A 15934-nucleotide genomic window follows, 5' to 3' on the forward strand; every position below is an offset into this window, starting at 1 on the left:
TCAAACTTACCATTACTAAAGTAATCTAACATTTAATAAAATCGGAGGTAACCATCTGTAATTTTATCACTCAGATATTGCCAATTTTATCATATTAGGGGGTATTTCTTTTTAGTCTTTTCAAAATGTTTAATGGAGAAACACGTTTAATGGGAAAATTCTCATAATACAATTTTCTACCTGAAACTAAATTTTATAAAAATTGGGAGATAGCAGTGGGATGATTTAACTTAAAATATAGGTCTTGAATATACTCAAAATTCACATTATTAGAGTTTGGGAGTGGGGTGGAACATATCAGAGAGATTTGCGGTTGTTCCCCAGCGTAATTGATGTGAGGCAAAAAGCAAGTGATGTGACTACCAACTGGCCAAGTCAGGCCAGGGTAATTAGAGAGGCCATGGATCAGGCAAACAACAGTGTCTTCAGACACAGGCCCCAAATCAAGGTCGCTGGTGGAGGTGACAACACTTGGAACTGAGCAGATTTATTTAGTCAGTGGCTACCAAGGCTTATCTTGAGAGTCTCTAGGTTACACAGGGGACTGCTTTGTGCAGAATCAGCAGGTTTATTAAAATATTACCAACAGTCCTTTTTTTATATTTATTTATTTTTGGCTGCGTTGGGTCTTTGTTGCTGCACATGGGCTTTCTCTAGTTGCGGCGAGCGGGAGCTACTTTTCGTTGCAGTACGCAGGCTTCTCATTGCGGTGGCTTCTCTTGTTGCGGAGCACGGGCTCTAGGGACACAGGCTTCAGTAGTTGCAGCATGCGGGCTCAGTAGCTGTGGCACGTGGGCCCTAGAGCACGCAGGCTTTGGTAGTTGCGGTGTGTGGGTTCAGTAGTTGTGGCTCACGGGCTCTAGAGCGCAGGCTCAGTAGTTGTGGCGCACGGGCTTAGTTGCTCTGCGGTATGTGGGATTCTCCCGGACCAGGGATCGGACCCGTGTCCCCTGCATTGGCAGGCAGATTCTTAACCACGGCACCAACAGGGAAGTCCCCAGTAGTTCATATTTTAATACTTATGAGTTTCCTCTCGTGACTGAATTACACTGATGGCACTCTTAATACAGTTATTTATCAAACGAGGGGTCCTAACTATTATGGACTAGACTTGGTATCACTGTCTCCATCCCTGACCCCAACCTTCTCTTCTTGCTCCCAATGTAGCCGACTTTGACAATGAGCATCATGGCTTCCTAGGATGGAAGTTAGATGGACCTTCCCTGACTTCTCATCCTTAGGCTATGGCTAAGCCCCATCTTGTCCATTGTTTGGCTTGACATTTATGTGGGGTATCTTTGCAACCATCTCGGCCTGGTAACATCATGGGAATAAACAAGATATGCATAGTTTATTAGGGTTCTTGTGAAACAGAACCAATAGGACATATGTGTGTGTGTTCATGTGTATCTAACGAGAATTATTATCAAGTATTGACTCATGCAATCATGGAAGGTGAAAAGTCCCACAGTCTGCCATCTGCAAGCCGGAGACCCAGGAAAACCAGTGGTGTAGTTCAAAGGAAGGCCTACAAGCCAGAGAGCTGAGGGCACAGATTCCAGTCCAAGTCTGAAGATCTGAGAACCAAAAGTACCAAGAGCAACAGATGATGCCTCAGCTCAGTCAGGTGGAGAGAAGGTGAATTCAATTGCCCTCCACCCTTTTGTTCTCTTCAGGCCCTCAATGAATTGGGTGATGCTGACCCACTTTGCAGAGGGCCATCTGCTTCACTTAGTCCACAAATTCAAATGCTGATCTCTTCCAGAAACACCTAGAAATAATGTTTAATCAGATATCTGGGTGTCCCTTGGCCCACTCAAGTTGATACATAAATTAATTATCACACTTAGAAAAGCCGAAACAACCATTTTGTCTCATCAGGACTTGGTGATCTAGCAGTACTTTGCACCTTAGCCCTGTGCCTTTAGCCTCCCTGCCCGCTTTAATATCACTTTTGTCAATTAGAAACAGACCTGCTTCACACTGGTCTGTCTTTAGGGACTTACATCTTAAAACATATTTCCTCCTGAGACTCATTTAGAGGAGTGCTTTGTAGGGTCTAATGTAGTGTGGGGCTGAGGACACCAGGATTGACACAAACCACCAGATCTGCAATCCTCACTGCAGCTGGGACAGGCTGAGATCATGGGCAAGTGACTGCATCTCTCTGTTCTTCCATCTCCTCTGCAAACTGGAGATAACAGTAGTATCCATCTCACAAGGTGATTGTGAGCATTAAATGAGTTAGTAGATGTGCTGGGCTCATAGTAATTGTTCAATAAATATTAGCTATTCTTGATTTTGACTTAACCATTACTTCTTACTTAGGGATATAGTTATCGACTAACAGTCAGTAGCAGTCTGTCCTGCTGATCAATAAGAAGTTACTTTTGATCCACTGAGATTTTTAATGTAAACATACATATTATTTGAAGTGTAAGTAGTTAATATGACCTTTACATCTATTTGGTTAGAAAAATCCTAGTACAGCACTGAACACCTGTGTTGTTTTTAACCCCAAGTCTGCAAGGGAAGATCACTCAAAGGGTTTTTTTTTTGTTTTAAAATAATAGTAATAGCTAAGGAAAAGAAAAATGAAAATTCACTCAAAATCAATCATAATTAGTATTTTAGTGCATAAGAGTACAGGCTTCTTTCTATATATATGGGTATTAGTCATGATAATTAAGGTTTGCTGCTACAACAGACAAACCCTTAAATCTCAGAGGCTTAAAATAGTAATGGTTCATGTCTTAATCCCTCAGTGTTCAATGTGAATTAGGCAGCCCTTTGCCATTTCATACCACCTTCTGGAACATGTGGCATCCAGTGTAAACCTTGAGAATGAAGAAGGAGGGATGGAGGAGCTTATACTGAAGGGTGTATTTGAAGCTAATTTTCTTAGGTACCCAGTTATCTTGAAGACTAATTTTCTTGGGTATTCAGTTATCTTGAGCTGTGTGTTACATTGCATGTGAAAAGTTATTTATAGGAATTATTTGAGGAATACAGTAAAGGGGTGTTCCTCCAGAAAGAAGTAAATTTACTTTTACTTCTTCAAGTTGCCTGGGGTCACTATAATTCCATGACATCCTTAAACAAAATTCAAGACTTTATATTACCCATATAACCAAAGGATTTGAAACCAATACGAAATTCCCCCATGAACTTTGCCATTTTGATTTGCCATCACCCTTGCATGTATGGCCATTGGGAATCTTAGGGGTTATTTTGGGGGGAGAGTAGAGGAAGTTGGTTGCAGAGAATTTCCTACAGCATGCCCCATTTTGTACAGACCCTGGGATGTCTTTTCCATCTCTTCCAACTTAGAATCCCATCAAAAATAAGATTCTAATATATTGGAATTGCCAAATCCTCAAGGCAAGAGACTTCCATGCCTCCTTAACTTTGGAGGTACTTATTAATTTATTCTTTATTTAGAACTTTCAATAATATACTTTAAAAGTTCATCCAATTTTTTTAGTTCTTTTCAGCAGCCAATACAAGTAGCAGAAAGTGCTAAGAAACATTTCTTTTTCCCCTCATGATGTTAAATAAACAAAATTTAATATACTGGGGAATAAAAGTTAAATTTGCAATAATTATAAAGATAAAGTAAAAAGCTTAAAATACATGTTATGCTCACTGTGGATCACTAGATATTCCACCCCTTGTCAGAACCTCTCCTTCCTCATTTTCCACCCACCTGTCCACTCCCCACTACAGAAGTTTACAAATATGTTTATTTTCTGTTGCTGTTTCTCTGTGGGAAAATGTATGAAATGTACTGTCCTATTTTATTTTTATTACATCTTCTGGATCTATTCTCTTTGCCTTTGATATTTTTCTTATAGTCATTACTCGTGGGTTTTGTTTTTTGCTCTAGGGGGATTTTTTGAGCTATTTATCTAATTTCTTCACTTACTATTCATTCTGTTCTTTAGGGCATCTGCTATATTTGTCACTTTTAGTATAACAATTTCCCCTGAAAGTAATCTTCCCTGCTCTTGATTTTTTTTTCATTTATATAATATCTTAGGGAATCATACTGAGAATATAAATTAGATTTTAAAAACAGTTTTCTCCTGGATTTTGCTTGGTGCATAATCTGTTTCATCATAGACTGTTTCCTCTGATAACTCAGATGTATGCCTTCTTTTGAACCACAGGATTTTTTTTTCTGTATAATATTTTCTTTGTTTTCCTATCCTTTCAGATGCTTATATACGTCAAGTATGTGGAGCTTAAATAAGTTGTCTTGAAAATGAATATGTATTGAATATATTGAATATATATTTATATATTCAAATCTTTTTATCCTTAAAGAAGGGGGAAAATCTGCCTATCTATCTATTTATCTATCTTATCTATCTATCATCTATCATCTATCTTTTTGCCTAGGTAGAGTTTCATCTGCCTGTGAAGAGAGCTGTTCAGAAGAGAATTCCACTGCTTGTTGAGGAGTTTCTTGTCTGTGTTTGCCACTGCCCTGCTCTCATTTAGGGACTCCTGGGACTCAGTGAGCCCTTGCTCCATCCTAATCATCTCTGGGGCTATGAAAACCAGTCTTCTCACAGCGAGATCAGCTTGGTGCTTTGTGACCACCTAGAGGGGTAGGATAGGGAGGGTGGGAGGGAGACGCAAGAGGGAGGATATATGGGGATATATGTATATGTATAGTTGATTCACTTTGTTATAAAGCAGAAACTAACACACCATTGTAAAGCAATTATACTTCTATAAAGATGTTTAAAAAAAAAAGAAAGAAAGAAAACGAGTCTTCTTCCCCAAACTGCCAGCCCATCTTTGCCCACACTAAACATTTCTGATAATGTCTCACAAAGCCCATTGCTAAAGAATATTTCCTCTGTTCAGCTCGCCCATGTTCGCTCTTAAGTACTGCATTTCCTCCAGTTCCCTCTGGGAAGCCCAATATAACCTCTTCTCTGTGTTTAGGTTTTCACGCAGTGCAGGAAGAGCTGAGGGCTTTTGCTTTCAGCTCTTCAAAAGTTCCTTAGGCAAGAAAATATTAAGGGCTTTGCTATGTGCTTGAAGTTGGAGAATTAAAATATACAGAGAGCAAAATACAACTCAGCTTAATTAAGATATTTTGCTTTAAGGTATGTGATTATCAAAATATAGCCAATAGAGGTCATGTTTAAGTACATATTGCTTGAAAGAAAAAAGGAAATAAGAAAAGAATTATAAAGAAAGAAAGTCACTTATGCCTTCCTTTCAGAAAGCTCTTAGACCAATATTGGGTCTGATGACTGTTTTATTTAGCCTGTTAAAAGAAATCAAAGCAAATGAGCACATAGTTATTTTTCAACTATGGGTGCTAAGTATGGTGAAGAAAATACTTTCACCAAATGTATCAAGTTTATCGCTATGATGACATAAGCTTGATGTCACCAGCCACTCTTAAATGGTCAAGAATATGAGTTTTGCTCACTGCAGGGTTGTCTAAATTGTGATAAAATAATAAGATCAGATGATTGTATTGGAAGTCTGGGATCACCTCTATATTTTTGGACATTTCAGTGGGAACCTGGGAAGATTTGAAGTGCAATAGTGAATCAAAATTTTAATGTGGCTGTGTCATCACCATTAAGAGCTGTAGGAGATAAAGAGATTATTGGGGAAAGACAATACTGGCAATACCAACAGATGCCTATCTGCTCCTTAAGTACTGGGTTAGGACCCTCAAGTGCATATGATGGCATCATGTTTTCCCCATATTAAAGTTAATAAGAGAAATCTTCCTAAAGAGTTATTTGAACATCTGTGGAGATAGTTTAGGGTGCCCCTATAGAAGTGTAAAAGGCAACAGATGCTTCAATCTTAATATCTAGTGTGACCCATTCATCAGACAGAATGGGAAAGGTAAAGCTAATTTGAAGCTGAATGCCTCCACTCAGCTATGGCGAGCCACCTTAGATAGCCTTACCAAGTAGGGACAAATCATTGAGATGGTAAACCACTACGTTCTTTTCAATGGTAGCATGCCACTTTTGGCTTCTTCTATGTAGCTGAAAAGCAGAAGCAGCTCAGTTTACCACATGGGTGATTGGTAACTGCCAATTCAACCTTGTAGATCTGAAAAATTGTGAACATTCAGCACAACTGCTGGTACCCAATGCATGATGGATGCATATGTGTCTGAAATACAGGGCCCCCATCCAAATTTTGAACAATTAAAAGTGTGAATAATCATTGGCATTTAAGTAGCTATTGTGATCATCAGCTTCATGATTAGAAAACATAATGGGGTGGGATGAACATTTCAGTGAATAACACTAATAGCTACCATTTACTGAGTGCTTTGTAAGACATGAACACTGGGGTACTTCATATCATTTTTTCCCTCATTTAAGCCGTGTAACAATCTCATGATCAACTTTACAGAATAGGAGAATGAGACTTTAAAATGGTTAGAAATTTTACTTTAGATCACATTGTGAGCACATATCAAAGCAGGGATTTGAACCTATGTTTTTCTGATTCTAATGGTATCCTTTTCAATTTAGCCATGTTGCCTCATGCATAGACCTTCAGGATAAGGATCTCTTTTGCTGTAGTGAATTTACATTTGAGTTTTTGATTTCCTCACCTCGAGATGGATGTATAGAAAGGGTAAAAGGCTGTGCATAAGGATTTTTCATGCAATGTCATAATCTATCATATCTACCCTTTTAAGTACAGATACTTTAAAGTCACACTGTGTTTAAGGAAAACATTGAGCATGTTTTGGTTTAAAATGTGCAACAAATCTGTAATAATTTTGAAGATGTGAGTAAGAACTGATGGGTGCTTTGAGTTTTAAGTGTTGACAAGGTTATCTTTTGAGCAGGATAACTGTTTCAATAATATTTACTTGCCAACAACTCTAACTGCGCCTCAGGAGAAAATAAATCAGTGGGAGATATGCCCCTACTCTGATCCAGCAGCCATGGAGAAGAGAAACTGTTCAGGATCAACTGCTGTGTTGGAAACATTTCATACTGTCTTGTGAGATCTGATTAATAAATATTCAGGAATTTTGTAAGCGAGTTGTTAAATGCAGCCATTATTAAAAATCAAATTATATAGTCTTACAGTTTAATTGCATTAAGAACAAAGGTGATAAATACCCAGTGTCACTTACTAATTATATTACACTTTAGTATTATTGATGGTCTTGTTATCTCTACTGTATCTGTTTGGTGGAAATATCCCACAGTGTTCTGCTACTGTGCCTCTCTTCACAACTCTGCATTCAGTGACGTCACAGCAGTAGTCTGAAATTGACCATGGTGGGAGTACTTACTCCAAACAAACTGGCAAATGCTACATATCAAGCGCTGATTTAGGGTTTGGCAAACTAAAGCCAGTGGGGCAAATTCAGCCTATGGTCTGTTTTTATAAAGTTTTATTGGAAAACAGCCATGCCCAGTTGTTTACGTGTTGTCTACAACTACTTTTGTACAGTGACAGGGTTGAGTAGTGGTGAGAGTGACCATCTGGCCCACAAATCCTAAAGTTTTAACTATCTGGCCCTTTACAGAAAATTTTTGCCAACCCCTAATCTAGATTTAAGAAACTAATGGAGACAATAATACAGGTCAAACATACAGCCATTACATTGTGACTAGCATAAAAACTTGTAAAAATATTCTTGGAGTCAAAAACTATTAACCAATTCAGCAAAAAAAGTTGCTCAGTAATTGACAAATGAGTGAAGTTCCCATATAGGCAGTGCTGAAGTTGAAAGACGTTTCATTTTACTGAATGTAATTTGTTTGAGGCTGAGAAATAGTAGACAATGTATCAGATTTAATAACAATAAATGTATCAGGAAAAGAATTAGCAGATTGGTATATAACTTCGTCAAATCATGACTGAATTGCAATAATAGGTTTCCATGGATGCAAGAGTTTGGCAAAAATCGATGAAAGCATTCCATGAGAATCAATTGGCTGTATAAAATGTACACTAAAAAGTATTATACATTTTATTTTTTGTAAATTGTGTGCTACAAATTATTATCAGTAAAATTAATAATAGACTAGTGTATATATATATATGGTGTGTGTATATATATATAGTTTGTGTGTATATATATATATATATATATATATATATATATATATATATATATAGTGTGTATGTGTGTGTGTGTATATATATGCCTGTGATTTTTTTCAGAGAACCAATTGTTAAACATTGACAGCTCACCACCAATCAGGCTCCAACAAGTGTGTAACTGCTGCTTACCCGGGTGATGTTAGGAGATCCAATTTATCACTAGTGATTTCCCCTGGAGACCAAACTAAGCAAACAAAAGTTGAACAGTAGACAGTAGTAAATTGAACAGTAGTAAAATTGGATCGGGCAGTAGACAAGCCCTGGTCCCCGAAGAGTCATAAACATCATATCCTTCATAGCTACATCCCAGTGAAGGAGCACCTGGCACGATGAACCTATCTTGAGACCAGAGGTGAGGACAGCTGAGAGTCAGGTGTTTGGTAACTGTAGGAAACGAAAAACGCTGTTACAGACAACTCCAGAAGCTCAGTGACTCACAGAGTTTTATTTCTTACCCATCTCACAGTCCAGTGTGGTTTGAGGACTAGAGGTAGAGGCTCTGCTCAAGCAGAAATCCAGGCTCCTTCTATTGAATGGCTCCACCATCTCCAGGGGCCTCTGAGACTTCATGGGATGTTTCGTGTCTGGCCGGCCCACAAGGAGAGTGCATGGAGATTTTGGTAGGTGGTTTTCTGGGCTAGATCTGGATGGGGCATGTGTCACTTCCAGTCCACATGTCCTAGCCAGAATTCAGTTGTCAGGGCAGACTGGGAAAAGGTGGCCTTCCCACATGCCCAGGAGGAAAATGAAATGAGAATCTGTGAACACATAGTCTTTCTTCCCTCTGCCACTACTTCCCTCTTTTTCTTCTTTGTCTATAAAGTCCCAGTGACCACAGGACATTCCCCCTTTTTAAGTACATGCCAAAGAGGATACTTGACTTTGCTGAACTGCACGGTAAAGCTGAAATGACTTGGATAAACTAATTGATAGCCATCCACTGAACACAATCAGGCTTTCAGATGGTCCCCAGGTTTTCCGGTATAAGCATGTTACTGGAAGATTGTGGAAGGGATGAGATATGAGGTTAAAAGGATTTTTTGGTTCTGATAGAAATGCTTTCCCACTTAAATTCTACAAGATAATTACTCAAAGAACTTGGTCAATTAATGCATATATATTTAGGTCAGTGCCTTCCTTTATGTCATTGCAATCTCTTGATTTTTTTCAAAACTTTATGTTTATATGAGGAAGAGTGGGTGCAATCTCTTGATTTCTTTTTTCAAAACTTTACGTGAGGGAGGGTGGGAGATAAAAAGAAGCAATAGGAGAAGTATATAAAATATAGACGATATTAAGGAGCTGTCCAAGAATAGGTGCCCTAAGAACCATAATTGCATTGATACAATTGCAAAGATAAACGTTCAACCATGTGAACTAGGGTAATGTGCTTGCGTGTGTGTATTGTGTGTCTGTGTGTGTTTGCGGGTGTGTGAGTGGCTTGCAGAACTCAATTTCTGTAGCATGATTCTAAGGACGACACAGTAGGCATATGCTCCTGGAACGACATCAAGCAAGCAGGCAACGTTCTCCTGCCCAACCTCGGTGCCAATGGTGACATACATGTGAGGGAGGTGCTTCCACATGTCTCTTCCCATCTGCTTCCTGGGCTTTGTGAACAGAATGGACTGCTGAGAGGCATGGCAAAGCCAGGGCCACTGCTGTCAGTTGGCCCAAGGTTACCTGCTCTCATGGTGTCTGGCACAACCCAGGTCATCTACGCTTTGATGAGAGCAGCAGCCCAGGCCTGTCCACTACAGGAGCTGCACCTGCACTAAAGGGCTATTTTTCATGAGTTTCTCTCCTTAGTAAAGCAAAGAGGCCATGGAAAGATGGAGATAGCCGAGAATCCATAAACTGGAGTGTCAGGAATATCTAGCTGGCAATGGGGGGTCTCCCCCAACCTGTGGAGGGCTTGCCTGTGTTCCTCTTCTGGGTCTCCCCTGGAGTAATCTGTCATCTGTCATGCAGTGTTCTGGGAGAGACCTTCCTATTCCAGTAACCTGCAGAGGAATGACAGATGAAGGTGGGGGAAGGGAGCACACATGGCCCCCATCTGAGTAGGCTCCTGTGACTACAAGTAAAGCAGGGCTTATTGTACTTGGAGCAATGAGCTTTGGAAACAGTACGTTCCCAATGCCCAGGGTAGTGGGGTTCTATCTTCTCTACTGTGTTTCTGTTTCCCCTCTATTTTTTCTTCCATATATACATACATATAGTTGTTGTTGGTAATAGGGGACAATCTTACTCCTAAAAAAAAAAAAAAGAAAAGAAAAAATTGGAAGTAAAGGTGGGGGAGAAATTGACTACAAAAGAACAGCACAAGGGAATTATTGGGGTAAGAAAACTGTTCTGTATATGACTGTGGGAATGGTCACATGCCTCCATGTGTTTATCAAAATTCACAGACCTCTATGCCAAAAAAGTGACACCTGCTGTTTACAAAGTAAACTTATAAAAATTTTCAGATACATCACTAGCCCTTGTAGCTTCCTCTATGAAAAGGATAATAATGTAAATTAAAGGGGCAAATAAACATTTATTTAAATTGACCATCCAACGTGGTAGCCCGTAGTCACATGTGGCCATAGAGCACTTGAAGGAGACCATCAAATTGTGTGCTGTAAGTGTGAAGCACACACCACATCTCAAAGACTTCATACAAAAAAATGCAAAGTAGCTCATTAATAGTTTTTACATATTGATTACATGTTGATGTAGTAATATTCTGGACACACATAAATAAATGAAATTACTAATTATTAAAACTAATTTCATCCATTTATTTTTACTTTTTAAAATAGAACTACTAGGAAATTTAAAATTACATTTGTGGCTCACATATTTCTATTGGACAGTGCTGGCTGACACTGAGTACAAGGTATAGGTAGATGTATCATGGAATTAGCAATTTGTTTGGAAACCCCCTTACGAGCCCCCAACCCTAATTTCATACTCATTACAAAGCTTTGTTCTTAGCCACCAGCCATTTCTTCTCAATGTTCCATTTCTTATTGGAACCAAGACTCAAAGCATAATCTTTAACCAAATGACTCCTAAATTGATATACGTAATCCAGCATCTATCTCAACCAGTGGTTCTCCAACCAGGGCCAATGTCACCCCCAGGGGACAACATTTATCAATATCTGGATACATTTTTAATTGTCAGAACCTGGGGAGTGAGGATATGATTGGCATCTAGTGGACAGGAGCTAGAGATGGTGCTAAACGACCTTCTATACACAGGTCAGCACCACAACAAAGAACTAACCAGCCCAAAATGTTAGTACAGCTGAGGTCGAGAAACCCTGATAAACATTTGTCAATCTGCTCATTCATAGAACTAATGTTTATTGATAATCTATCATGTACAATTCACTATGCTAAGTATTTTGAGGTAGATAAAGTTGTGCTTTATTTACAAAGGTAAACTAGATATGGATCCTGCATTCACCATATTTACAGAGATAAAACATTTGTTTGAAACAGAATAGGTAATCAATAATGTCATAATAGGATGATGTCATAAGAAGAGACAGTGATAAGTAAAAGTATAGATGATTTCTCACTTATATTCTTTGTTTCCAAAAGCTGACGTGATATTTCTACAAATCATATTTCTACACTTATCAACACAGCTAAAACATAACTCATCAACTTTCCCTACAACAAACCATTTTCTAAGTATATCATTGTTATTTTAATCTCCTAGGTTAGAAAATTGGGAGATAACCTTTGACCATCTCCCCTAACTTATCTCTTATTAAGATTTTAAAAAAATTCTTCTGATTTAGTCAACATAAATGATTTTTTGATTTTCTTCTTTACCAACTGTGGGTAAACCATTTTAAGGGAATATCAGTGCATTAAAAAGTATAAATATATAATACGGTCCCCATATGTAATATAGCAGAAGAGGCATGGGATCTCTTGAAATGCCAAAAGAGATGACTATTACACAGGTAGTACATAAGGGGCACATAAATAGTAGGGATAAATGTTATAGAAATTCTGAGGAAAATAGGATAAATATAAATATATGGAACCTGTGAGCAATTTGCTTATTCTAGTCTAGACTTCTCATACCTGTATTACTAAAATAGAATTCTCCACTTCTTACTCTAAACCTCTAGATGTCATTTTTAGTTTAATTTTCTGAAAACATTTCTTTTATCCTGATACTTCTCCTGCTCCAATGTCTATAATGACTTTTTCTTCCCTAACGTATTAAATTCACAACACCTCTTCCCACCTTTAAAGGCGTTTTACAATTCGACCCAATCCTACCTTCATTCCTCACTATCCCCCAGTGTGCAAAGGCCACACCAGCAGGTGGGCCTATTCATGAGCCCTCCCACCTCCACGATTTTGTGGGGCTGTCCTTCTTCAGCCCCTTGCTGATATCAACTCAAGCCATCTTTCCAGGTCCATCTCAATCTCCTTGAAGCTTTCCTTACCCCTCTTTCCCTTCTTTGAATTCCTTTGCACTCAGACACCATCCAACACTGAACATTTTTATCCTCTGGAAAGAAAGAAGCCATGCTGAAGTGGCCTTTCAATACCTGAATTCACCTAAAACAGTCCCCTAGAATATACTCAACGGCTATGTGCTTCTCAGAGAAAGAATCGCTGATGTTGTGTCTTTGGAGAGATAAAACTGATTCTTCTATTAAAAAAAAAAAAGTTATGTAACTGATACCTTTAAGCAAGCAGATCAAATATCCCTTCCACATAAATGTTACATTTCAAAGCAATTAACTTGAAGATTACACACATATTCTAATTTTAAAACTTTTTTAATACTCCTTTTTGAGAATTTATTTGGGAGCCTATGGCACATTCTTTTAATATATTCAAAGCTTACAGATTTTTTTTTGTTTTTGTTTTGTTTGTTTGTTTGTTTGTTTTGTGGTATGTGGGCGTCTCACTGTTGTGGCCTCTCCCATTGTGGAGCACAGGCTCCGGACATGCAGGCTCAGCGGCCATGGCTCATGGGCCCAGCCGCTCCCCGGCATGTGGGATCTTCCCGGACCGGGGCACAAACCCGCGTCCCCTGCATCGGCAGGCAGACTGTCAACCACCACGCCACCAGGGAAGCCCAAAGCTTACAGATCTTAATTCTGTAAAGGTGAACATGGCTTTTTAAACTGGCATTTGGAGCCATGTCAGAGGATTAAGATGGCTGAAGCTAGGTAGTCTCATAAATGGTTTTAAAAAGAGGTGCAAGTAGAATCAGGAGACTCAATTTTCCTATTGATTTTAAACTATTTCTGAAGGTAGTTTTAAAAAAATGCTACAGTTCTGATTCCTGGTGGGAAGAGCCCCCTCCTACACAGGCAGAGCTCATGGACACATATTAACTGGCAAGATTAATCACAAGATTTCTATGGGAATCTTCATCCAGCTCGTTTGCTGCTTTGTGCCACTCTTCACTTTACTCCAACTGTCCTTTGCCAATAAAGCACACCCTCAGGCAAGAAAAATGTGTGATTTACAGCACACATGAAGCCTTGCTAATTCCAGGGCAGCTATGATAATTGACTGAATGAGTGAAGTTGACCACTGGTATAGTCCTGTTCAGGTTTTTATTGACAAGTTTTAGGATGCCGTGACCTCTCGGTGAAGCTAAAAGATGGTAAAAGATGATAATTGAGACTTCCAAGATAGAATGATCACTACTGCAAAAGTGGAATGACTTTGCTGGGGAGAATGAGACCAAAGCCCGCTCCATCTCTCTCCTTTCTCCCCCCGCGTGTTTGTGTGTGTGTGTGCATGTGTGTGTCTGTGTGTCTGTGGGTGTTGAAGGGTAGAGCAGGAGTCCTCACCGAGATGGACTAGATAGATTGAATATGACTTCAAGTACAACATCTAGACCTTTAGCACTACATATATTCAGTCCCCCTCTGTCAAGCTCCCATGACAGTTGGCTATGATGTGTAATAATAAATTGGATTTGAGGTACTACATGGCTTCCCAGTCCTTTGTGAGCCTTGCTCGATTCTGTGCTCTGGTACATAGTCTCAAGCAGAGGGAAACAGGTGCTGCATTGTGTAGATGTTTCTTATCACACATTATTTCTTTTAATCCTCATAGCAACTGTCTCAGGTAAAAACAATAGTCCTCATTGCCACAAAAGGGGGAAGGAATATTCGAGAATTTAAGGATCTTGTCAAGGTCAGACAGGTAGTAATTTTCTGAGTGGAACTGAAGATAGTAAGTGGCCAGGCCAGGCCCCCCAAGCCTTCTAGAAGATTCTAAATCCAAATGTGTGAGTCTTCTTGGAAAAATCTGCTGTTGTACTCTTAGCAAGTTTGCATATTTCTGCTGAGTCTTCTGCAGAATGATGACCTTCCACTTTGACAGACTGCAAGGATTCAAAACTCCTTTCAATTGGGGGCTCCTTTCATGCTGTTGAACATCAGCAGTCAGTCTCCTGTGACCACTCCTTGTTTTCGAAGGTTTAAATGAGAGAGAACAATGCAGAGTCACATCCTGGTATTCTGTAGCTTGCTCTGCTTAGTCATGCCTCTAAACACCTTGTCTTGTGAGAGGCAACATATAAGCTATTTGCTGAGTGCATGAAAATAGGCTTATTTTCCCCTGTACAATTTATAAAGCATTTTCACATGCAGCATCTAATTTTATTTTACCTTGGCAAAAAAGATGGTGTGGAGGCCAAACGTTTCCACTGCAGTGGTTAATCAAGGTTACTTCTTTTAAGTCATTATTACTTATCTCTGCAGTAAAGGACAGACATGAAAGAGAAATGCCTTTAATAACTTACTGACAGGCAAGCAAGGAAGCCTAAGCATGCTGTTCTAAACCATGGCTTCTCACCCTGCTTCGGAGCACCTTGGGGGGCTTATTATGTATTCTGGGCTCCAATCCCAGACTTACTAATCTGAGGCTCTCAAGGTGAAGCCTGGAAATCTGCACTGTTTTAAAAATCTGTCCTGTGAATCTTTCATATACTATTTTTATTAGGATTAACATGGAGGCTGTGGTACAAAACAATGTCTTAAAGTCTTTCTGGTGCTATTTTCCATGATCTGCATTATTCAACTCACTGAGACCCAGGTGAATATTCTACCAGACTCCCTAAAAGAGTTAATTAAAATAAAAGAATTGATTTTAGGCTACATAGAGTATAACTGTCTTTCTGAAGCTGCTGTGGTCTCTGATTAGTTTACTTATAGCCTGAGAACTAACACTCACATGGATTTTGGGTTATTTTTAATTGGAATATTTTCCATGCATTATCCAAAATTAACACAACTAGATTGCTTTGGGAAATGGAAATGTTTAGATTTTGAAGGAAAAAGGAGAAATCCTTAATCACTGGGACATTGATACACACTAGGTCATTGAATTAAATTTCATCAGTGATATAAAATGAAACACATTTAGCTCTATGACTCCTAGAGAGTTAATGCAGCTAAATTTGGTTACCCAGCTAAGACAACAGGTGAAGTAGTGTAGGACAAAAGGAAAAATTCTCACATAGGGTGTTCTACTAGGTAAAGAGATATTTTGATTGTTCAGAAACATAGTCTTGACCCACTTGGCTAACCACAACCACAACAAAAGGTCTGTTACGTAGAAGGGAACCTAAAAGCATAAAACAGACACTAATATTCAAAACAAACCAAAACAGACTCTGGAAGGGCTCACGCCAAGGAGTAATTCCCAGAAATTCTGCTGCCAGTGTCCTTGTCACCACGGTGAGACACACCCACCTCTGCCTCTGCAGGAGACCGTCCAATACTAGCAGCCATGTGGCTGACAGGGTCTTGGTGCTCTGGCTGGGT

The sequence above is a fragment of the Mesoplodon mirus genome (genome assembly GCF_964341445.2).
Source record: "Mesoplodon mirus genome assembly, chromosome: 17".
Classification (NCBI taxonomy): domain Eukaryota; kingdom Metazoa; phylum Chordata; class Mammalia; order Artiodactyla; family Ziphiidae; genus Mesoplodon; species Mesoplodon mirus.